At 43.9% G+C, this 22,230-nt stretch overlaps 1 protein-coding gene across 5 annotated transcripts in view; it reads left to right on the top strand.

Moving 5' to 3' along the window:
- ITCH (itchy E3 ubiquitin protein ligase) overlaps positions 1-22,230 on the top strand; it is a 126,306-nt gene that overhangs the window by 11,980 nt on the left and 92,096 nt on the right. Inside the window, exons 1-2 of one of the 5 annotated variants that reach the window (XM_065565726.1) lie at positions 8,507-8,597; positions 9,773-9,834. The exons of 1 other annotated variant lie outside the window; for it this stretch is intronic. The gene's annotated coding sequence lies outside the window, so the exon portion shown is untranslated. Of the gene's footprint in view, positions 1-8,473; positions 8,598-9,772; positions 9,835-22,230 lie in introns of those variants that run through there. 3 more of the 5 variants (XM_065565728.1, XM_065565725.1, XM_065565729.1) reach the window with 3 other exon arrangements.

A 22,230-nucleotide genomic window follows, 5' to 3' on the forward strand; every position in this document is an offset into this window, starting at 1 on the left:
GTGACCCTTATGCATGGAATGCTCTCTGTGAACTAATCCGCAAGGCCAGCAGACTGACATAATTTAATGCATCTTTGTTCCTTCAAATTCCAACACAAGACTAATTTCTTCCATGAGGACTATGAGAGATTACCCAACTGATTAAGGGTAGGCTGAGGAGTAGACAGGCACATCTGATGAAGCTACTAGCTCCATCTATTATAAAGGTTGTCTAACACATTCTTATAAGACCCTGTTTTCAGTAGCGTAAAATTGCTTATAAGGGGCATGAATTAGGGATGGGAATTGGAACAGAGGGGGACAAGAAGAGGTTCCAGGTGCGTTAGATAAAGGCAAGGGGGGGCAGGGATAATCATCATGGAGAGATGGACAGGAGCAGATGAGGTCTGGGGCAGGAGCCATTGGACTGTAGATAGGAGCAGACAGGGACTGAGACAAGAGTCCAGGGGACAGGAGCAGAAAGGTCTATAACCACTCTAGAGCACATTCTTCTCCAGAACCTGAAACCGAATTCAGGATTTCTATGCCTCAATATTCTTGTGCTCTGTGGCAAATAGCTGTGACACTCATTGGCAGTGTGTGTCTCATTCTGCTCTAGTGGCTGAGTCACATATAGGATAACAGCCTACTACTGCTATCAGTTACTCCATTGGCTCAAATGGCAGAGACCTGTCCTATGAATCTAAAGATCCCAACCCTGCTAATGACTGTGAAGATCAATAGAGTTCCACATGATGAACTTTCTGTTTTTTTTAGTTTGCTTTTTAACAATTTAGGAAATTATATTTTTAAAAAACCTATGTTAGAAGAACATGATGGTTACAAAGTCAAGTACTCAACACTTAGAAAATGCTAAAATTAAGGTTATCCTGCCAACCCTAATTTGGCTTCCTTGTGATTCATTCATACCTAACTAGATTTTAAAGCTGGAAGGACCATTAGATCAGCTAGCCCAGGGGTCGGCAACGTTCGGCACGCGGTTCGCCAGGGTAAGCACCCTAGCGGGCCGGGCCAGTTTATTTACCTGCTGACGTGGCAGGTTCGGCCGATCGCGGCCCCCACTGGCCGCGGTTCACCGTCCTGGGCCAATGGGGGCGGCGGGAAGTCGCAGCCAGCACATCCCTCGGCCCGCGCCGCTTCCCGCCGCCCCCATTGGCCCAGGACGGCGAACCGTGGCAAGTGGGGCCCGGCCCGCTAGAGTGCTTACCCTGGCGAGCCACGTGCCGAACGTTGCCGACCCCTGATCTAACCTGATCTCCTGTATACCATAGGCCAGAGAATTTCACCCAGTTATCCCTGTGCTGAGTGCAATGACTTATTTAACTAAAGCATATGGTGCATGATGTGCATTATAAGAAACATATTGTGCATTATGATAGTCTTTAATTACATAAACATACACTATTTTATCCACAGGGCCCCTGCCTCATTCAGTGCACAGGATTGGATTGTGCTCTGGGAGCGAATCAGGGTTGTGCAGTGAATGAAGCAGGGACTACTGCAGTAATATAGACAGGATGGTCTCATGACTAAAGCAATTAAATGCCACCCATGAGAGCTACCATAGAGTTCCTGTGTGATGCTGGGGAAGTCACTTAAACCAGAATCTGCACTAGGGGTCACTATTTGGGTGTTCCTCATTTTCTGGGTGCCTGTGTTGAGACATCTGGGGCACCCAACATTAGTGGACACAGCTGACCTCACTCTCTGTGCCTCAGTTCCCCCTCCGTAAAATGGTGATATTAATACCCCTCATCTCATGAAGATGAATTCATTTATTTGTGTGGTACACAGATACTATAGTGAGAGCAGTACAGAAACACACATGAGAAAATTAATAGTTTTGTACTCAGTGCAGGGCTTGGATGAGGCACAGTAAATAAGGTAGCTATGCAATATTTCCTTTTATCCAGTGGACACACTAAATAATGAGGATAAAAGGAAATATTGAATAGTTACCCATTCAGTGAGAACCATCCATCCTTTGCACTGAATGAGGCAGGGGTTCTCTGGGAATACTAGTGTCTGATCAGCTGATTAAAGACTATTATAATGCATACACACAAAGGAGCCGAATGTATGTTGCACAAGCACCTTAGTTCTGGCATTTCCTAAATTATAAGTGCTTGATTTTGCAATCTTAATGTTCTTTTAACACAGTGCTTTGGCATGTAATGTATTATGTGCACACAATACTGTATTCACAAAAGTATTTAATGTAACAGTTCATATTTTGAATATACCCATCTCCAACATCCTTCATATGTTGTTTATCTTCTTAAGCTGTTAATTCTTCCGGCAGGAACTGGAGCTTGTATGAGTTTGCACAGCATCCTCACAATGGGGTTCCAGTCCTGACTGGGTCTTTTGCGTTTTTCAATATAAATAAGTGACCAAACTTTGCTCCCCAGTTACACTGATGCTAATCGGCAGCACCTTCACCAGTTTCATTGGTGTTAGTCTGCATTTACACTGGTGTATCTAAAAGTAACATTTGTCCCAATGATGTTAAATTAGGTACAAACCTGTTGCCAAATATAATTGAAGCTGGATTTCACCACAGCCCACCTGATCAGGACTTCTCTATACCACAGATCCCCATTCCACCAGATTCTGATTCTGTGTGTATGTTTCTGAGTAGCTGCTGCTTCCCAACTGTAACTCCCCAACAGAGGGCAGAGGTAACCTTTGTTTCAAAGGTTTCAGAGTAACAGCCGTGTTAGTCTGTATCCGCAAAAAGAAGAACAGGAGTACTTGTGGCACCTTAGAGACTAACAAATTTATTAGAGCATAAGCTTTCGTGGACTACAGCCCACTTCTTCGGATGCTGTAGTCCACGAAAGCTTATGCTCTAATAAATTTGTTAGTCTCTAAGGTGCCACAAGTACTCCTGTTCTTCTCTTTGTTTCAAAGACCTTGTAAGAGAGGAACTGTCTCCAATTTAGATAAGAGCCTCTATGCTCAAAACTCTTGTCACTTTCTCTTTTATGCTACTGCCTGATACAAGTAGCAGAGGTGATCCAAGGATTAAAAAATGGCTGGTTTTTTTGTTGCATATCCTCAAGGGATTCATTTCTCATATCTAGGGACTTGCAGTCTGTGCACCCACTGCTTCCAGCTAGTGAAACAAGAACCAGAGGAGAATTATCTGCGGGAGTCAATGGAACTACACCTCTACCTTGATATAACGCTGTCCCCGGGAGCCAAAAAATCTTACCGTGTTATAGGTGAAACCGCGTTATATCGAACTTGCTTTGATCCACCGGAGTGCGCAGCCCCCCCCGGAGCACTGCTTTACCGCATTATATCCAAATTCGTGTTCTATCGGGTCGCGTTATATCGGGGTAGAGGTGTAGTATCAGGGCTAGTTCAAACCAATGTGGGATCCTCAGCAAAGGGATTCAACTGGGCTCTGGTCTAACCTCTGTAAATTAGAGCAGCCCTCTTGCACCAGGGGCTGGTTTGGTTCCTAGCCAGCCACAGGTTCTGGGGAGGTATAAAGATGGCTTAGAACCATCTCTGCTCACAGCTATGCCAAGTATGAGCTCAATGAAGCTGAGGATTAAACCTGGGGTCGCATATTTAGCCCAATATGGGTATTTCCCTAATCCAATCTGGTAAACTGTGAGCACCGCATCTGGTATGTTAAGGGCAGGTGCTGGGACAAATATAACAGCTCACTGTTCCCTGGCATCAGTACTGTCTTAACTCGGTGATTCAGTATCCAAGGTATTTGCTGTAGAACCAGCAGCTGCCCCAGAATGAAGTTAAGTTTGGATGGGGAGAGCAAATTGTGCAGGGTTCTAAGGTGCTGGGAATGGGTCGGATCCCTGAAGTGTTCATTTCCAGACAGTCTAATACTTGAGGTTTAAAAGGTGAAGAATATTTGTTCAGAATTTGAAATTATTATTTATTAATTGTACTACCGTAGCTCCTAGAAACCCTGATCTATGTTGAGTTTTGAGGTGTTAGCTGGACTCAGTGAAACACACTTTCAACCTTAATTTTTTTTTTTAAATCAAAGTTGATATATTTTGCATAATTTCCCTGAACTTAACTGGATGATTTAGCCTTTTCGATGTAGATAATTTACAGCAAAACAAACCAGGAAACTGCAGGCTTGCCTGAGGCAGAAATCAATAGAGGTCTAAAATGAGATAAAGTCTCCCTCCTTCCACACCATCTGCATTTCTAAAGCACATCTCACTGTTTGCTGGGATTTTCAAAGGGGCCTAATGGAGATAGGCAATGATCCCTTATTGAAGTTCAAGGGGATTTGGGTGCTCCAGTCCCTTAGGCTTCTTTGACAGTCCCAGCTACTCTGTCTATGTTCTCTTGAGCAATATAAAGAGTAAATGTATTGGTGGATAAAGGTGCTGGATTCACAGCCTAGTAGAGTGAAGTCCTCTGACCACACAGACTGGACAGAGGAAGCTTCTTCACACCAATTTGCATCCAGTTTGACCAGAAAGAAGCATGTCCAAAGTGGGAACGAGTTGTTTCATCTCCTTCGCTCATTCAGGCCTCAATTTCTCTGCTCAGGATACCAGCAACCATATCAATTAGCCAGAGATGCTGATGGTGTCCATGCTATGACCATGTCTTATGGCCTGAGACTCATCTCCCCTAAGCTTCCACAGTCATCAGGCATCAAAGCTTTCATAGATTTAGTTTGTGTAACGTTTGTGATCACTGTGCCAGTGAGGTTCAATTACTTACCATTCTTCAGCAATGCCCCATCACCCTGGCTTTCCATTTGCCTTGCAAGTCAGTGATTCTCAAACTTCTTGCACCTAGGGCTCATTTGCCATCTGCTCCCACCTCCTTACCAAATTCAGACAGAGGAGGTTGAAAATAAATAAAAAAATATTTATTTTTTAAATCAATTATTTTCATTTGACAAATTTAGAAAAGGAAAAAATTTCCATTTATTCAAAGTTTTTATAAACATTTTTATCAAATATGTTGAGTTTTTCTTCCTTCCCTTCCCTTCTTTCTCCCCTGAAAAGGGGTCAGAAGAGAGGACAGAGGGAGAAAGTGGGAGGGAAAAGAAACCAAAAAACCGACAATTTATTTGCCACTTTTGTCAACAATATTGAAAAAAATTGGAAAAACAATTTTTTTTGGCAAAAATTTCTAATTCCAAAAAAGGTAATTTTTCTACCCCCCCCCCCCAAAAAAAGCCTGAAAAATGTCAGCTAGCTCTATTCACAGCCCCATGCCTGATGCTTTCATAAATGCCAGTAAAGGTACCCGCTTCCTCTTCTAGCTTGTTGGTGCTGCTGCAGTTGCTCAGGCTCTGGCTTGACTTCTCTCCCTGCTCCTGGCCCTACAATTCACTACCTCACTAAGGTTAAAATGCATATATTTAGACACACAGGTTTGAGAATTCTGGCCATTCTGTACTGCTAAGGTTCCTAAGAGAATCTACTGTACAAATGCTCAGTTACAGAACAGACGACATGTCTCAGCACATCACTGTAACTGCATGCACTCTCATTCTGACCTGATTTGTCTCTGAAGAGGCCTCAGCAGAGCAGTGATGTTATGTTTTTAGGTCCCATTTCGTATGGAGAAAAATAATGCTCCACTTCCTGTGCAGGGAGGTGGGAAACAATATTCCCAAAATACACAGTGTCCTTCTGTTTAAAATACATTCCTTTCTTGGTGGTGTCATTTCCTTCCCTACGCACCTCAAAATTCCTTCCCCACACTCTGATTATGCATTGGGGAGCAGTTCAACAACACAGTAGTGCTCAATTGCCATACAAAATAATTACTCATGTACTGTGTTAGTTTCGCCCCCATTGGTTCTCCTGGAAATGATAGTCTCTCATGTCCCTTGAAGTTTTTGATAGTATTTTCCAACAATCAGGAAGCCAAGTATCTGTCCCTACTGATATCTAGATCCTGTGTAGCCAAAGAGGATTTCAAATGATAATTAACAATTAGCATTCGCCCACTTCCTTGTGGGACGGCATGATTCCATCTTCAGGGACAAATTCTCAGAAAGAATGGCACATGAGAAATTGTGTTATTACAAATGCAAAATTCAAAATCACAAGGGCAATAGTAAAATGTTAATCAGTTGTCATAATAATTATCTACCTAACAGAGAAGCTGTAAGACTTAATAAATGTTAATAAAGTGCTTTGAAATTCTCAGATGAAAAATGTTGTGGAAATATAAATATTCCTATTCCTATTCATCAGCAACTTTCCAAAGTCTGAAAGCACATGAAAGTGCTAAATTGCTATTTAATATTTAGACTAGATCAGCAGTATATGAAAATAGGTAAGATCTGATGACTACTCAGGAGCTTATGTGATATTTGCTTGGGATTCGTAGTCCAATGCCCAAGTAGACAACTGTCCCCATTAGGAAAACTGCTTCTGTAACTGCAGAAGTCTCTTTGGAGCAGGGACTGTCTTTTTGTTCTGTGTTTGTACAGCAGCTAGCACAATAGGGTCCTGGTTCATGACGGGTACTCTCGGGGCTGGTCTACACTACCATGGTAAATTGATCTAACTTATGCAACTTCAGTTATGTGAATAACGTAACTGAAGTTGACATATTTAGATCCACTTACTGCAGTGGCTACACTGCACTGTGTCAATGGGAGACGCTCTCCTGTCGACTTCCCTCACGCTTCTCGGGGAAGTGAAGTACACAAATTGATGGGAGAGTGCTCTCCCATCGATTTAGCATGTCTTCACCAGACCCACTAAATCGACACTCCATGCATTGATTGCAGCAGTACCAATCTACTGGTAAGTGTAGACAAACCCTTACGCTCTATGCTAGTACACATAACAAACAACAAAAATACCTTAACACAGGTCGAGGAGTCAGGAGACCAGGATGCTGTTTCCAACTCTGCTAATGACTTGCTGTTTGACCTTGAATATGTTAGTTAACCTCTCGATGCATCGGTTAAAATGGGGGTGATCCTTACCCACTTTTGTAAAGTGCTTTGAGATCAGTGGATGAAAGTGCAATATATTACAGCAGAACCTTGATTTTACAAACACCGATATTATGAAAGACCAGTTATATAAACCATTTTTCCTCACCGGGGGGTGGGGGTGGGAAATCACATAATGAAAGTGATGTTGATGAAGAAAAAGTCAACATCCCTTCATGTTCTGATACCTTCAGTGCATTGGAAATTGCTTTGTAGTGCTTTGAAGGACAAGAAAAAAGTAATGATGTCACTATACTGAAACTTATGCACAGTACTTACTGTAATTTTGAGATGTTCAGTTTTATGAATGGTTTGATTTTATGAATTCCTCACTCTCCAATTAGTTCATAAAAAAAAGGATTCTACTGTACTATTAATTGACAGTCTTGTTGGTGCTCTCATCAGAGCCGAGGATTAACCAGACCATGGAGACTGGACTATCCTCTCACTCTTAGGCCTTGTTTACACTTTCAGCTGTCTTAAAATTTCCCATGATTGCACTACCAATGGTGCATCTCCATGGGTGAGGGGCAGCAGTAATGCAGTCAGTCTCTCGGTGTTTTAACTACTGTGCTCCAAACAGAATTAGACAACACAGTCTAAATGTCAGCAATGCTCCCACTGGAACTAATGCAGCTACCTCCAGGGGAAGGTTGTGGTACTGTGGTGTAGCAGGCAGTGTTTGGGAAGGCTGCCCTTCTTCCCTCCTTCTGTAACAGATCTGTGGATGAAAAGGACTTTAGTCTTCAGGGCTGTTAAGTGCATTTTATTAATGCTTTCTAATGAGGTACATAGATCCATGCAATGCAGAAATCTCTTTCTGAAACTGTATCATGTTTCTATCTCCATTCTAAGGTGCCGAGTGTTGCTATATTTTTGTACTGGAGCTGGTTAGAGCTGCACACTGAAGATTGCATTAGATATTTCACTGTTTATTGTCATTTTCAGCAGCACCTAGAAGCCCCAATTGAGGCTAGATTCTGCACATACACAGTTATACCTTAAACACCTTGCCAAAAATCGATCCAGATGGCACTGGATTTGCAAGGAGGCCATGTTGCTTTGAGATTCGCCATTAATTGTGCTGTTAAGAGATTACAAATGGAACCCTTCAATACCACTTTTCATAGAATAACTGTACTCTGGCGTCTCTGTATGAAAAGTGTGCAAAGCGCTTCTGAACATGCCTTCAGAGCCCCGCCCCCCAGGTCCCTGTCTCTGGAGCTCCCACTGCCAGCCCAGAGCCGCTCCATCATCGCTGTGTGGGGAGTCCCCTTCCACCGCCCCTTTTCCAGGATCCCTGTCTGGGGGTCCCCACGGCTCAGCCCCTTCCCGCCCCCTGAGGAAGCCAAGTCCACACCCAAATCCCCACGGAGGTGAAGCACACGCGGCCCTACAACAGGCCCAGGCCGCCGAACCCTGCCCCACCCATGCAAGCGCTCGCTCACTCCGCGCGCATGCGTAATACCCGCGAGGCACGCTGGGAGTTATAGTTTTCACCCGCCTTCGTCGTCGCTGCCTCTGCGCATGCGCATTGTTCGCCCGACTTTGGAAAGTCGCTGCCTGAGGTTGGGCTCGGACTGGCTGCCATCTTGGCGGAAGGATTGAGGAGCTGGCACCGCCGCCCTAACCGGTAAGGAGCCCACCGCGGCGGGAGGTGGCAGCGGAGAAGGGGCTATATCCCTCCCGGTCTCCCCTCGAAGTGGCGCCTCGGCTCCGCCGTTGAAGAGGGGTTCGGGGTGGGGCAGGCCTGGCTTGGGGGCGCCGCCCCCTCCCCGAGGGTCACAGCCTGTGCAGTCTGGGAGGGGGGAGGCATTTCGCTCCTTGCCCCCGGGGCATGGGGTGGGGGCAGACCCCTGACCTGCTTCCCGCAGGACGTCTGGCCACAACCCCTCCCCCGTGCCGACCAGCCCCCCTGGCTGCTAGACCCCAGAGCCCTGATCTCTGGCTACAGCCCCGCCCAGCCCACTCTGGCTACCAGATCCAGTGCTCTGACCACAGCCCTTTCCCTGTCCTCCCACCCCCCTGACCAGCCCCCTCTGGCTGCTAGACCCCAGAGCCCTGATCTATAGCTCCAGAGCCCTGATCCACAGCCCACAGATAGCGCCACAGCCCCGCCCAGCCCACTCTGGCTACCAGATCCAGTGCTCTGATCGCAGCCCTTTCCCTGTCCTCCCACCCCCCTGACCAGCCCCCTCTGGCTGCTAGACCCCAGAGCCCTGATCTCTGGCTACAGCCCCGCCCAGCCCACTCTGGCTACCAGATCCAGTGCTCTGACCACAGCCCTCTCCCTGTCCTCCCACCCCCCTCCCGGCTGTCCTCCCACCCCCCTGACCAGCTCCCTCTGGCTGCTAGACCCCTGAGCCCTGATCTCTGGCCACAGCCCCGTCCAGCCCCCTCTAGCTACCAGATCCAGTACTCTGATCACAGCCCTCTCCCTGTCCTCCCACCCCCCTGACCAGCCCCCTCTGGCTGCTAGACCCCAGAGCCGTGATCTGTAGCTCCAGAGCCCTGATCTCTAGCCACAGCCCCGTCCAGCCCCCCCTAGCTACCAGATCCAGTGCTCTGACCATAGCCCTTTCCCTGTCCTCCCACCCCCCTGACCAGCCCCCTCTGATTTGCCAGCTCTGGGGGTTTTGCCTCCTCTGCTAGGTTCCTCTCTCCCACAGGATACCCATTTTATTGAGATCCTCTGCCTGTCTCCTCCTCCCTCTCCCCCCCCCCCCCATGATCCTCCAGGTGTTTGGCTTGCATGAGCTGATAATTCGTTCCCTCCAACTCATTCCTCTCAATTTAATAATCCTCTAGCTCAGCCCCTTCCCCAGACCTTGGAATGAGCCTCCTTTGACTAGTGCCTCCACTCTATCCTGGTGAGTCTTGCTAGAGCCTCATTTGCTGCAGCCATCTCACTGGCGTTTACTTCCTTTGTCCTATAAAAAAATGCAGTGTCGTAAAGTAATGGTCCCAAACACTAAAGCATAAGTGAGTGTAACTGCAATGTGTGTGGTTATTACTATACAGTATTGTAGTATCTTTAATAAATAAAGTCACTCTAGAATGGCGGCATCGGTGCCCTCACTTTTAGTCTGGAAACATGGATAGGTCTTAGTTACTTAACCCTCCAGTATCTAAATGGACACCACTGATCTTGTGTGACAACAAAATCCAAATGGTAGGTAGAGGAAGGTTGAAATGATGTGGGAGCCATTATTTAACTGGGTCTGAAATTTTCTGCCACCTCTCTTTCAAGATTTAGCTTGTTTTGATAGCTATAATTTATAATAGGGAAAACCGCACCAGATTTGTGAGAGGCAGAAGTAGCAAAGGTGTAGAGTGAGTGGCCTACCTTGTAATTTGGTATACTGAAACACATCTGTTACTCTTTGAATTGGCAAAAGCCTCTCAGCAGAAACTAACTTTTATTGGACTCCAAGAAATTAGAGATGGGAAAGGTCTTTTAGGTCCTCTTTTCTATTCCTTTGGCTAATACTGGATTGTTCCTTGGAGTGTTTCCCATTGTTTTGTTCAATCTTTATTATTCTGTCCCTTCCTCCGTTTTCCTTTTACTGGGGGTAATCTTGCCTAATAAGTGTAAAGGCCAGACTAGAAGTAATGAAGGAATGAGAGCAGATTGAACCACTGCTGGTTTGCACTACTTGAAAAACAGGCTTAGAAATTTAGGAATAAAGTCCCACATGACTCCATCTTCCTGTTCAGATCTCATGAGGGTAAAATTAAAAAATTGCTTGAAAGCAGTGGATCAAGTTCTGCTCTCTCTTCCAGCTGTGAAAGTTGAGGGCTGTTCTACTGACTTAATTGTGGTTACATTGGTTTGTGCTGCTGTAAAAGAGACGAACACATTGTAGTTTGTGTTCTTAGTTGCAGTTTGATAGTTATAACCATCTCTGTGAATAAGTTCACTTCCAAGTTATCAGTACAATATCTGCATTATGATTCAAACTGAATTTTCTTACATCTTTAAACAAAGATATGGTATAGTAGGTATGAAAGAAGTTGAACTGATGGAGTGGGAAATAACTGAGGTTTCTGAATACTAACTTTGAAAGCTCCTTACAAATTAAACAGTTATCACAGTGTTTAAAGATTATTTATGTGAATAAAACTGTTAAGCAATATAGTTGTTTTTCTCTCCTGTTTAGGTATTTATGTTCCAATTGTTCATGGTGAAGCAGCCATGGGAATTGATATTTATTTACACCTCTACCCCGATATAATGCTGTCCTCGGGAGCCAAAAAATCTTACCGCGTTATAGGTGAAACTGCGTTATATCGAACTTGCTTTGATCCTCCTGAGTGCGTAGCCCCGCTTGCCCGGAGCGCTGCTTTACTGCGTTTATCCGAATTCGTTTTATATCGGGAGGTGTACTTATGTTAGAGATTAGACATCTTTCCCAATATTTTAAAAGAAGAGATGGGATAACAAGCATTACCAAATGTAGTTTAAAAATTACATGCTTTAAAATATGTCAGGAGTCTGCTTTAGGTTTTAAATCGACCATTCCATTTCCTAGCAAAGTTTAAACTAAAATAATTACAAAAATAAATTATCCACTTCTAGTGAGGCCTACAAAATCCATTTGTTTTTTTCCATCTTCTGACTCATCCAATGGTTAATCGACAAATGCTTCACAGAGATGTGTTGATATCAATTAGCGATGTTAGTGTCTAGACAAATATATTTTATATGAATCGATTATAATGCAGTGAATTTGTTAAATAACACTATTCATGTTAACTTAAACCATCTGTTAAAATGCCTCACATGCTGGTGGTATACAAACAATAAATAATTCCACTTTCAATCAAAACAAATGAGGAAGACTATTTTATGCACATTAGCTGAAAACGGTAATAATGAAATGTATAGATGTTCTATAAACTACACTATGGACATCGTGCTTCTAAGTTTGCCTGTCCGGTTATGTGCTTTTTCATGCTCAGATTTGTCAGTCTGCTGGTCTGATTTACTTTGTGATAGATGTTGATTGTAGTTTGTGTGCCCTCACACTTCAGAAGGGAGTGACATTTAGCACAGCACATGTACGGTAGTTGGGAGAAGAACATTTTCAGCTGCTTACAATAAATGAGCTTTGCCCACATGCTTGGTCCAGAAGGCAAAATAGGATGTAATCACAGTTTGCCTATCTAGCTTGGAAGTGTTCTTTCTGTTTTTCCAATGTTTGGCACAGAATCAAGCAAATGTGTTGTTGTTTTTTTGTTGTTTTTTTAAAGGTTCCAGACAGTCCATCTGTTTGGCATCGTTCATTTGGTTGTGTTTTGTCAGGCATCTGAACTAACTTGGTGCCCATGTTTGGGAAAAGAAAGGGTAGTCTGCATCCAACTTTTTTTCCTTCTAGAGAAGAAAGTAAATAATATTCTTGCTTTTTTGTGTTGTGTTTAGAACTTGGGTCACAGAGGAGAGTTATTGCCATGTCAAAGGCCTCCAAAGGGATTGTGTGTTTTCTTTTAAATCTATATTGAACAATCTGTGATTTTATTATTTTTTTTTTCAGGAAGATTCACTATAAACTGTAAAAGAAACCCTTGAAAACCTGAAAATGAGGTTCCCATTCTTGGAAAATTTCTTATTACCAGCTCTATGCAAACTTTTAAAAACCTCTGACATTTTTCCATTAAACTCTTAAATTATACATGGAATTTCTACACTAACTGTAGTTAGTTCACAGGACACACTAATAAAAATATTGAGGACATAGATTTTCTCTGAGGAAACATGATATGGGGACATTGACATCGGTTATTCATTCTAACTATTTAAACAAGCAGACAATGCTAATGCAATGCCTTTGGAATTTTCACAAGTAGGGCATTTTCTTCCAGTTCTTTTGTCCAGAAACACTACTGGCTTCTTCCTCACACCTATTTGAGCTGTTCCAAAATGTATAACTAGGATGTGTCCGTTGCCTTGTATGAATAGAGTTGCTAATGTTTGCATTTAAATAGCTGGTCCTGAAACAAGCATCTTTAATACATGTGCTCCAGTCAAGCAGAGGTAGGGCTTGAAAAATTCACGCACCATTTACCATTGGGAAGTGGGGAGAAAAGAGTAAAGGTGCCTTTTATTTTCCATTGGTTGAGCAGAACTAGAAAGTGTGGCATCAAATTAGCCAGAACATAATATGAAAGCAGGTGCTTCTGAGCAGGATCCATTGACACGATCTTGTTAAAAAATTTTTACTGCTCTCCTCTTTGTCAACAGTTAGAAGTTGAAGGGAAGTCTGGGCATCTCACCAAAAGGTTCCACTTGGGTCTCACTGTTTTTCATTTATCTTTTGTATTGGTTTCTGGCTAATGGATGTTTAGCAAATTTTTAAGCCCTGGACTGAGAAAAGATAGCCTGCTCTGTGTTTCAAAAGGGCTTGAATGAGGAGGGCATAGGAAAATTAGCATTCCCACTCAAATTCCTAAATCTGGTTATGATCTGTTCTATGAATTTGATTAAATTGATAACCATACAAAATGAAACTTTATCCTTGAAGGAACAAAATGGACACCATGTAGAATCAAGCATGTGGGTTTATTATGCACAGCGCTGATGGAGTGTCACTTTGCTTATTAGGCTAGAGACACTGCCAAACAATTGATTACAATGGATTATATGGAATTTTCATGGGCGGAGAGATGTGACGGGGTAGGAGGTCCCAAGCCCCTGGATAGGTCTAGCAGCAAGACAAGATAAGCACATTAGCCAATAGTCTAAAGATTACATAATGTCTCCGCCCATCGTTTCAGGTTAACAAGTAACATACTGTTAGTACACAGATGTTTTCCTTTAAACAATGTATAAAGTGTATTAGTATAAAATATATATGTTGAATTCTGATTTGGGGTCCATAGGAATGAGGTAGCCCTTCTGATTGTCCAACAGGTACATTCCTGGGGGTTAAAGCAAAAAGACATTGAAAAGTACATGGCAATAGAAATTGCTTTTCAGTTAGCCTTTAGAAACACAATGGGCAAACATAGGACATCCTCCCTCGTCCCTCGCAGATACCAATCTCATACTGACATGCTTGAAGCTCTTCCATGAACTCTAGGTTGGTATGTGGGAGAGCATGGCTCTCTCTTCCTGCAAAAGGAGTGGAGAAAGACAGACACAGGGCCCCTTTCAGTCCTTTGGTATGTTTACAGCTTAAGATGAGAGTGCCAATTACTGCTCCCCATCTGGCGTTTTGCTGACCATGCTTATCTTAGTAAAAAGCAAGGTTGTGTCTTGTTTGTTCTGCTTCTTTTAGCTAATATTGTTCACTGTTTGGTAGGCCTCTCGGCCTCTTGACCAAACTCTGAACTTTGGGCCTATAAAAAGTTGCTGACGTAGCCTGTGTTAGGATTTTACATACACAGCACATAGTTTTTGGCCCTTCAGTCATCAAGAACATTTAGAATTTGTGAATATCTCAGAGAATTAGCAATTTATTTTAAATAAACCGAAGTATTGAGACAGGCAGCTTATGATTGCTTCTAGTTCACAAGTCTGTCACAGGACTTGTATCCTGGCTATTATGATTACTCAGTGACTTTGGGGCAAGTCACTTATAACTTCTGTACGGTTGTATCTCAGAACTGAGAATGTGGCTTTGAGCTGCTAGCAGAGCAGCTAAGGTTTGAGCTTTGTTTTTTCAGCTTCTTTCACTTTATTAGCTAGAAAGTGAGCTGCAGACTGGTAAGTCAGCATGAACAGCACACGTGAGACATTGGTGAACTTCCTTTGAGAGAGTTTATTTAATTAAAACCCTTGGATCTATTTGTGGGAGGTCCTGTTCTCAGTTTTTTCAAAGAAACACTTCTTAAGCACATTCTGGTAACCATTTCCCCTGGTTGGCAGTTGGAGTAACTGAGAATCCAAAAGTTGGGCATGCTGGTTTGGTCACTTTTAAATGTGTAAAGCTTTAAACCAGCTAGACCATGGTGCCTGAGACACTGCTTCTCTACCTTGGTACTATTACTGCAACAGTTGAGATCTGAGGAACATGAGCTAGCAATCCCCTGGTTTATTGACAATGAGCCTAGACAGATTTCTCTTGGTGAGGAGTCCTCAACTGTGAAATCTGTTTCATGCCTTGGTTAGTCAGGGCCTAAATCTGTTGACCTCAGGTCCCATTGGAAGTCTCGCTCTTTCTCACAGGGCTTTTCTGTACAGTTAGTACTGCTATAACTATATTGGTTTGGAAACTGACATAGTTGAAGTGGTATAACTCCCTAATGTGGATGCAGTTATTCTGGTATAAAGGTGCTTCTATTGATCTAGTTTAGCTATACCAATATAGCTTTGCCCACACTAGGGAGGTGTACTGTTTTAATGTTTTAGAAACCAGCATAGTTAAAGTGGTACAAAAACTACGTGTAAGGGTGTGTCTACGCTACGGGATTATTCTGATTTTACAGAAACCGGTTTTTGGCAACAGATTGTATAAAGTCGAATGTATGCGGCCACACTAAGCACATTAATTCGGCAGGGTGCGTCCATGTACCGGGGCTAGTGTCGATTTCCGGAGCGTTGCACTGTGGGTAGCTATCCCATAGTTCCCACAGTCTCCTCCGCCCATTGGAATTCTGGGTTGAGATCCCAATGCCTGATGGGGCCAAAAACATTGTCGTGGGTGGTTCTGGGTACATCCTCCCCTTCCCTCTGGGAAAGCAACAGCAGCCAACCGTTTCGCACCTTTTTCCTGGATGAACAGTGCAGACGCCATACCCCGGCAAGCACGGAGCCCGCTCAGCTCAAGACAGCAGTCAGGAACATTGTAAACACCTCGCGCGTTATCGTGCAGTTTATGCTGAACCAGAATCTGCAAAACCAGGCGACGAGGAGTAGGCTACGGCAGCGCGGCGACGAGAGTGATGAGGACATGGACGTGGGATTCTATCAAACCACAGGCCCCGGCGCTTTGGAGATCATGCTGTTAATGGGGCAGGTTCGTGCCGTTGAACGCCGATTCTGGGCCCAGGAAACCAGCACAGACTGGTGGGACCGCATCGTGTTGCAGGTGTGGGACGATTCCCAGTGGTTGCGAAACTTTTGCATGTGTAAGGGCACTTTCATGGAACTTTGTGACTTGCTTTCCCCTGCCCTGAAGCACCAGAATACCAAGATGAGAGCAGCCCTCACAGTTGAGAAGCGAGTGGCGATAGCCCTGTGGAAGCTTGCAACGCCAGACAGCTACCGGTCAGTCAGGAATCAATTTGGAGTGGGCAAATCTACTGTGAGGGCTGCTATGATGCAAGTAGCCAAAGCAATCACTGAGCTGCTGCTACAAAAGGTAGTGACTCTGGGAAATGTGCAGATCATAGTGGATGGCTTTGTTGCAATGGGATTCCCTAACTGGTGGGGCGATAGATGGAACCCATATCCCTATTTTGGCACCGGAGCACCAGGACAGCCAGTACGTAAACTGCAAGGGGTACTTTTCAATGGTGCTGCAAGCACTGGTGGATCACAAGGGACGTTTCACCAACATCAACGTGGGATGGCCGGGAAGGATTCATGACGCTCGCGTCTTCAGGAACACTGCTCTGTTTAAATGGCTGCAGCAAGGGACTTACTTCCCAGACCAGAAAATAACAGTTGGGGTTGTTGAAATGCCTATAGTTATCCTTGGGGACCCAGCCTACCCCTTAATGCCATGGCTCATGAAGCCATACACAGGCAGCCTGGACAGTAGTTAGGAGCTGTTCAACTACAGGCTGAGCAAGTGCAGAATGGTGGTAGAATGTGCATTTGGACGTTTAAAAGGTCGCTGGCGCACTTTACTGACTCGCTCAGACCTCAGCGAAAAGAATATTCCCATTGTTATTGCTGCTTGCTGTGTGCTCCATAATCTCTGTGAGAGTAAGGGGGAGATCTTTATGGCGGGATGAGAGGCTGAGGCAAATCGCCTAGCCGCTGATTACGCGCAGCCGGACACTAGGACGATTAGACGAGCACACCAGGAAGTGCTGCGCATCAGAGAAGCTTTGAAAAGCAGTTTCATGACTGGCCAGGCTACCGTGTGAAAGTTCTGTTTGTTTCTCCTTGATGAAAACCCATCCCCTTGATTGACTCGTTCTCTGTAAGCAACCCACCCTCCCCCTTCGATCCCAGCTTGCTTTCAAAGGACATAAAGTCACTATCGTTTAAAAATCATGAATTCATTATTAATTGATTATAAAAAGAGGGAGAGAACTGACAAGGTAGCCCGAGTGGGGTTTGGGAGGAGGATAGAAGGGAAGGAAAAGGCCACTAAAAAAGTTAAATGTAATGACAGCCTTTTGGTTGGGCTGTCCACTGGGGTGGAGTGGGAGGGTGCACGGAGCCTCCCCCCCCTCCACGTTCTTACACTTCTGGGAGAGGAAGCTACAGAACATGGTGATGGGGGAGGGAGGTTATACAGCGGCTGCAGCGGCACTCTGTGCTCCTGCTGCCGTTCCTGAAGCTACACCAGACGCCGGAGCATGTCCGTTTGATCACGCAGCAGCCCCAGCGTTGCAGCCTGCCACCTCTCATCTCGAGCGTCCCTCATGGCCTCATGTTCACTGGCATCTTTCCTGTACTTTGACACCATGTCCTTCCATTCATTCAGATGAGCTCTTTCATTGTGGGTGGATTCCATGATTTCCAAGAACATTTAGTCTCGCATCCTCTTTTTTTCGACGCCTTATCTGAGATAGTCTTTGGGACGGAGGAGGGAGGCTTGAAAGATTTGCAGCTGCGGGAGGGGGGAAAAAGGGAGAGAAGTATTTAAAAAGATAAATTTTACAGAACAATGCTTATACTTTTTCACGGTGAACAACACTATTCACATTACATGGCACGTGATTTCGGTACAAGGTCGCATTTTGCATCTTAATATTGAGTGCCTGCGGCTTTGGTGTTAGAGAGCACAGACACAGGTCTGGGCAACAGAATTCGGCTTGCATGCGGCCATGGTAAGCCATTGTCTTTCGGTTTCTGCAGCTTTTCTACAAGCAGCGCCCTCCTTTCCCACATACCATGCAAAGCCCATTGCGTGCTGCAGTTTTCCTGTTAACGTGCAGCAGCAGAAACCAAACTCCACCTCCCCCCCCAATCCAATTCTCTGGGATGATCGCTTTATCCCTCCCCCCACCGCATGGCTGGTATCAGGGAAGATTCCCCTCCCCTGCCTACCCCGGCTTGGCTAACTGCAGGGAAGGATTTCTTTTCAGCCACAGGCAAACAGCCCAGTAGGAACGGCCACCTCTGTCCCCTTAATTAAATTCCCGTATTTCAACCAGGTTACCATGAACAATATCACTCTCCTGAGGATAACACAGCGAGATAAAGAATGGCTGTTGCTTGAATGCCAGCAAACACCGGGACCATATGCTGCCAGGCTTTGTCGTGCAATGATACCAGATTACTTGCTACTAGCATGACATGGTCAAGTGTCCTACCATGGAGGACGGAATACGGCTGCACTGCCAAGAAACCTTGTGGAAAGGCTTTTGGAGTACCTCCAGGAGAGCTTCATGGAGATGTCCCTGGAGGATTTCCGCTCCATCCCCAGACATGTTAACAGACTTTTCCAGTAGCTGCACTGGCTGCGAATGCATCCCAAGTTCTCAGGGCAAATTAGTCATTAAAAAACGCTTGCTTTTAAACCATGTTTTATATTTACAAAGGTACACTCACTGGAGGTCCCTTCCATGGCCTCATTGTCTGGGGGTTGGGAGGGTGCTTCAGTCAGGCTGAGAAAAAGATCCTGGCTGTTGGGGAGAACGGAGTGCTGTGTGCTCTCCGCAAGCTTGTCGTCATCCTCCTCCTCTTCCCCATCCTCAGAATCCTCAGGCATGGCTGAGATTACCCCCGCCTCGGAATCCACGGTCAGAGGTGGGATAGTGGTGGCGTGTCCCCTCCCTCCTCCCCCCCCCCCCCCCCAGAATTGCATGCAACTCAGCGTAGAAGCGGCATGTCTGCAGCTCTGACCTGGAGCGACCGTTTGCCTCCTTTGTTTTTTGATAGGCTTGTCTGAGCTCCTTCACTTTTACGCGGCACTGTAGTGAGTCCCTATTGTGGCCTCTCTCCATCATGCCCTTGGAAATTTTTTCAAATGTTTTGGCATTTCGTCTTTTGGAACGTAGTTCGGCTAGCACTGAATCCTCTCCCCATATAGCGATCAGATCCAGTACCTCCCGTACGGTCCATGCTGGTGCTTTTTTGATTCTCAGACTGCATGGTTACCTGTGCTGATGAGCTCTGCATGGTCACCTGTGCTCTGCATGCTGGGCAAACAGGAAATGTATTTCAAAAGTTCGCGAGACTTTTCCTGTCTATCTGGCCAGTGCATCCGAGTTCAGATTGCTGTCCAGAGAGGTCACAATGGTGTACTGTGGGATAGCTCCCGGAGTCCAATACCGTCGAATTGCGGCCACGCTAACCCTAATCCGAAATGGCAATACCAATTTCAGCGCTACTCCCCTCGTCGGGGAGGAGTACAGATACCGATATTAAGAGCCCTTTATATCAAAGTAAAGGGCTTCGTTGTGTGGACGGGTGCAGGGTTAATTCAGTTTAACACTGCTAAATTCGAGAAACTCCTAGTGTAGACCAGGCCTAAACAAGTCTTTAGGTTTATCTTTGGGCTGGATAGTGTGAATAAGTTGCTGGCTTGGTGTGTGAGCCTTGTGAGGGGAATCAAATCAGATTGGAAGAGATGTTTTTTCCATAGGTCCAAATTGTTTATTTTGTGTATGCATCCAGGGTACTGGATGACATATTTTTAAACAACCAAAATAAAATAACATTTATTTGTATTCATTGGAATGTACATAGGGTATGCCTTGTATATATCCTGTAACCATTATCTCTTTGATCACAGTGTCCACTTCCTCCTACTTAGTATTCAGGCACTGTTCATGTTGCTGAGCATTTTGTACACACTTCTCCACGGTATACGGAACCCTTTCTGAACAGGTGCATAGTAAATTCTGTGTGCTGAGCATTTTGGCCCTCTGCACTTTCCCTGAACCTTCCCTGTCTGTTTCCACACCTAAGGGGGTTGCAAATTTGTTAGTTAATCTGTGCTTTGAAGCCAAAAAATGCTAACTAGTATTAATATGTACAATTGACTTTGTTAGCTAACTTTTAAATGTAATAAAACTTTGACTTACACCAATGGAACTTTAATTCAAAGGCAAGATACTATTTTAAAAAAAAGGGGGGGTTAACCAGACTCTTTTTATATCCCCTAAAAGTATATTCCATAAATATGTCATTCAAAACACAAGCATTTTATCTAGATTATCTTCCCTCAATATGTTTTCAAGTCTACCTTCTATTTAGGGAAGGAGGAAGCAGATAGTCTTATCTGTAAATATGTTTACTTCAGCATAGTGTTTAGTGTAAAGTGCATGTGCTTAGCAAATCCATAGTATCTGCTAACCTCACTTTTTAACCAAGTAAGTTGGGGGTGTTTATTTTTCTGTTTTTATATATCCTACCATAGCAACAAATTCATATATAAATGAATTCCTTAGAGAGAAATCATTCTAAATAGTGTTTAGAATGATTTCTCTCTAAGGTATTTTTATTAGTACCTCTGTATTCTGAGATGCAGTAACACAAGGAAAGCAATTTGAAAATACTCATGTTGTTAACTTCTTAATTTTAAAAATTGTCCCATTTATACTTGATGTACCGTATATTATGATTAAATGGAGTTTTTTTAACATTTGGCCAATTGTAATGACAGCTATTTATGAAGTTTTTCTTCATAAGTCTATGAAAGGCAGAGCAGAACAGCTTCACAAAATTAGTTTAAAAACAAGTTTTTTCTCTTTATATGTCGAGATTTATGTTTAGATTTACTAGCACTTGTTAGCTGGGAATCCATGTAGATCATTTAATCAAGTATAATGTTAATTTCTTATATAGGTATTTTTGTTTTAAGGTAGTTTCAAAAGAAATCTTCAGTGCAAAAACACTACATTTTTTTAGAAGCATCTTTTGATTTTGAGAAGTTTTACAAGTTCTCACAGAACTAATTGAGTTTCTTTTAAACTGGCAAACCCAGAAGAATGGACAAATTTATTCTTGTCTCATGACTATTATAGAGTGTTGTCTCCAAATAAGTCTTTAAGACGGAAAACGTCTGATCTTTCTCTAATTTTGACTTTTCCCTGTTTTATGAGTGTTGGGCTTAAATTTATTTGCTGTCAATAAGTGTTCATATTAAAAATTTTGATTGTAAATTTTAGTGCTCTTGAAATGTGTTGGATTTGTAGCAAAGAAGACTGAAGTCGACTATTCATAGAGCAGGTCCAGCTTGGCAGGAGTGGCGCAAGTTTTCACACAGTACCCTGCCAGTATTCTTCAAACTCTGGTTTGGAGGGAACAACTTTAGGGATTAGAGGTTATTGTCTCCATGTTTGCTCAATCCTTTCTCCTCTTCTGAGACTGCTAAAAGATGCCAGCTGTGATGAAGGGATTTGTAAACAGCTCTCCACTAGGAGCTTAACTGAAATTGTCAAATCATAGCTAAGACTGTATTATTATGGTTGTCCCAAATTGAACAGAAAGTATCCATCTTACTTTGATTTCTAACTACAAAATGCACCTGTTCATAACATCCATATATATGGGCCTACATTTCCTGTGGAAAAATATGCAATTTTTATTTAAAAAAAAAAAAGAGATTCAACTTTCTGTCACATTTTCACTTACTGCATGCAAAGAGTACCTTTAGGTACATACCTGATTAGATGACCAATTTCATTGAAGCAGGAGTGCAGGTGCCTGTAGCTGGAGACCGCTGACTTGCTCTTGGACTTTTTGGCTCTGTCTTCATTAGGAAAAAAGATGTATTAACTTGAGTTTGCTAACTCAAGGTAAACGTTCTTATGAAGACGAGGCAGTTAATAGTTTTTCCGTGAGTTAGCAGAGTGATGTAGACTTTAACTGGCCATGCAAACTTGTGTGGAAACTGCAAGCTATTTTCCCCTGTCGTCATAGCCACCACTGCTTGTTGGTGGTTTAATTATGCTGATGTGAGAGCTCTCCCCCATTGGAATATAGTGCCCACATGGGAGACCTTACAGTGGCACCGCAGCAGCAATACAGCTGTGCCCCCATAAGGTCTGTAGTGTAGATATAACCTTAGGCTGTTCTTGCAGACCAGATCATTCAGAGCAGTAGGGAAAGAAGGGAAACGAAAATAAAGGAGTTTGGGAGATAGAAGGCCAACAAAACTAGGCTGTGTTTTAGGAGGAGGGCCAGTCAGCCTTCCTCT

Source organism: Chrysemys picta, chromosome 13 (genome assembly GCF_011386835.1).
Source record: "Chrysemys picta bellii isolate R12L10 chromosome 13, ASM1138683v2, whole genome shotgun sequence".
Classification (NCBI taxonomy): Eukaryota; Metazoa; Chordata; order Testudines; family Emydidae; genus Chrysemys; species Chrysemys picta.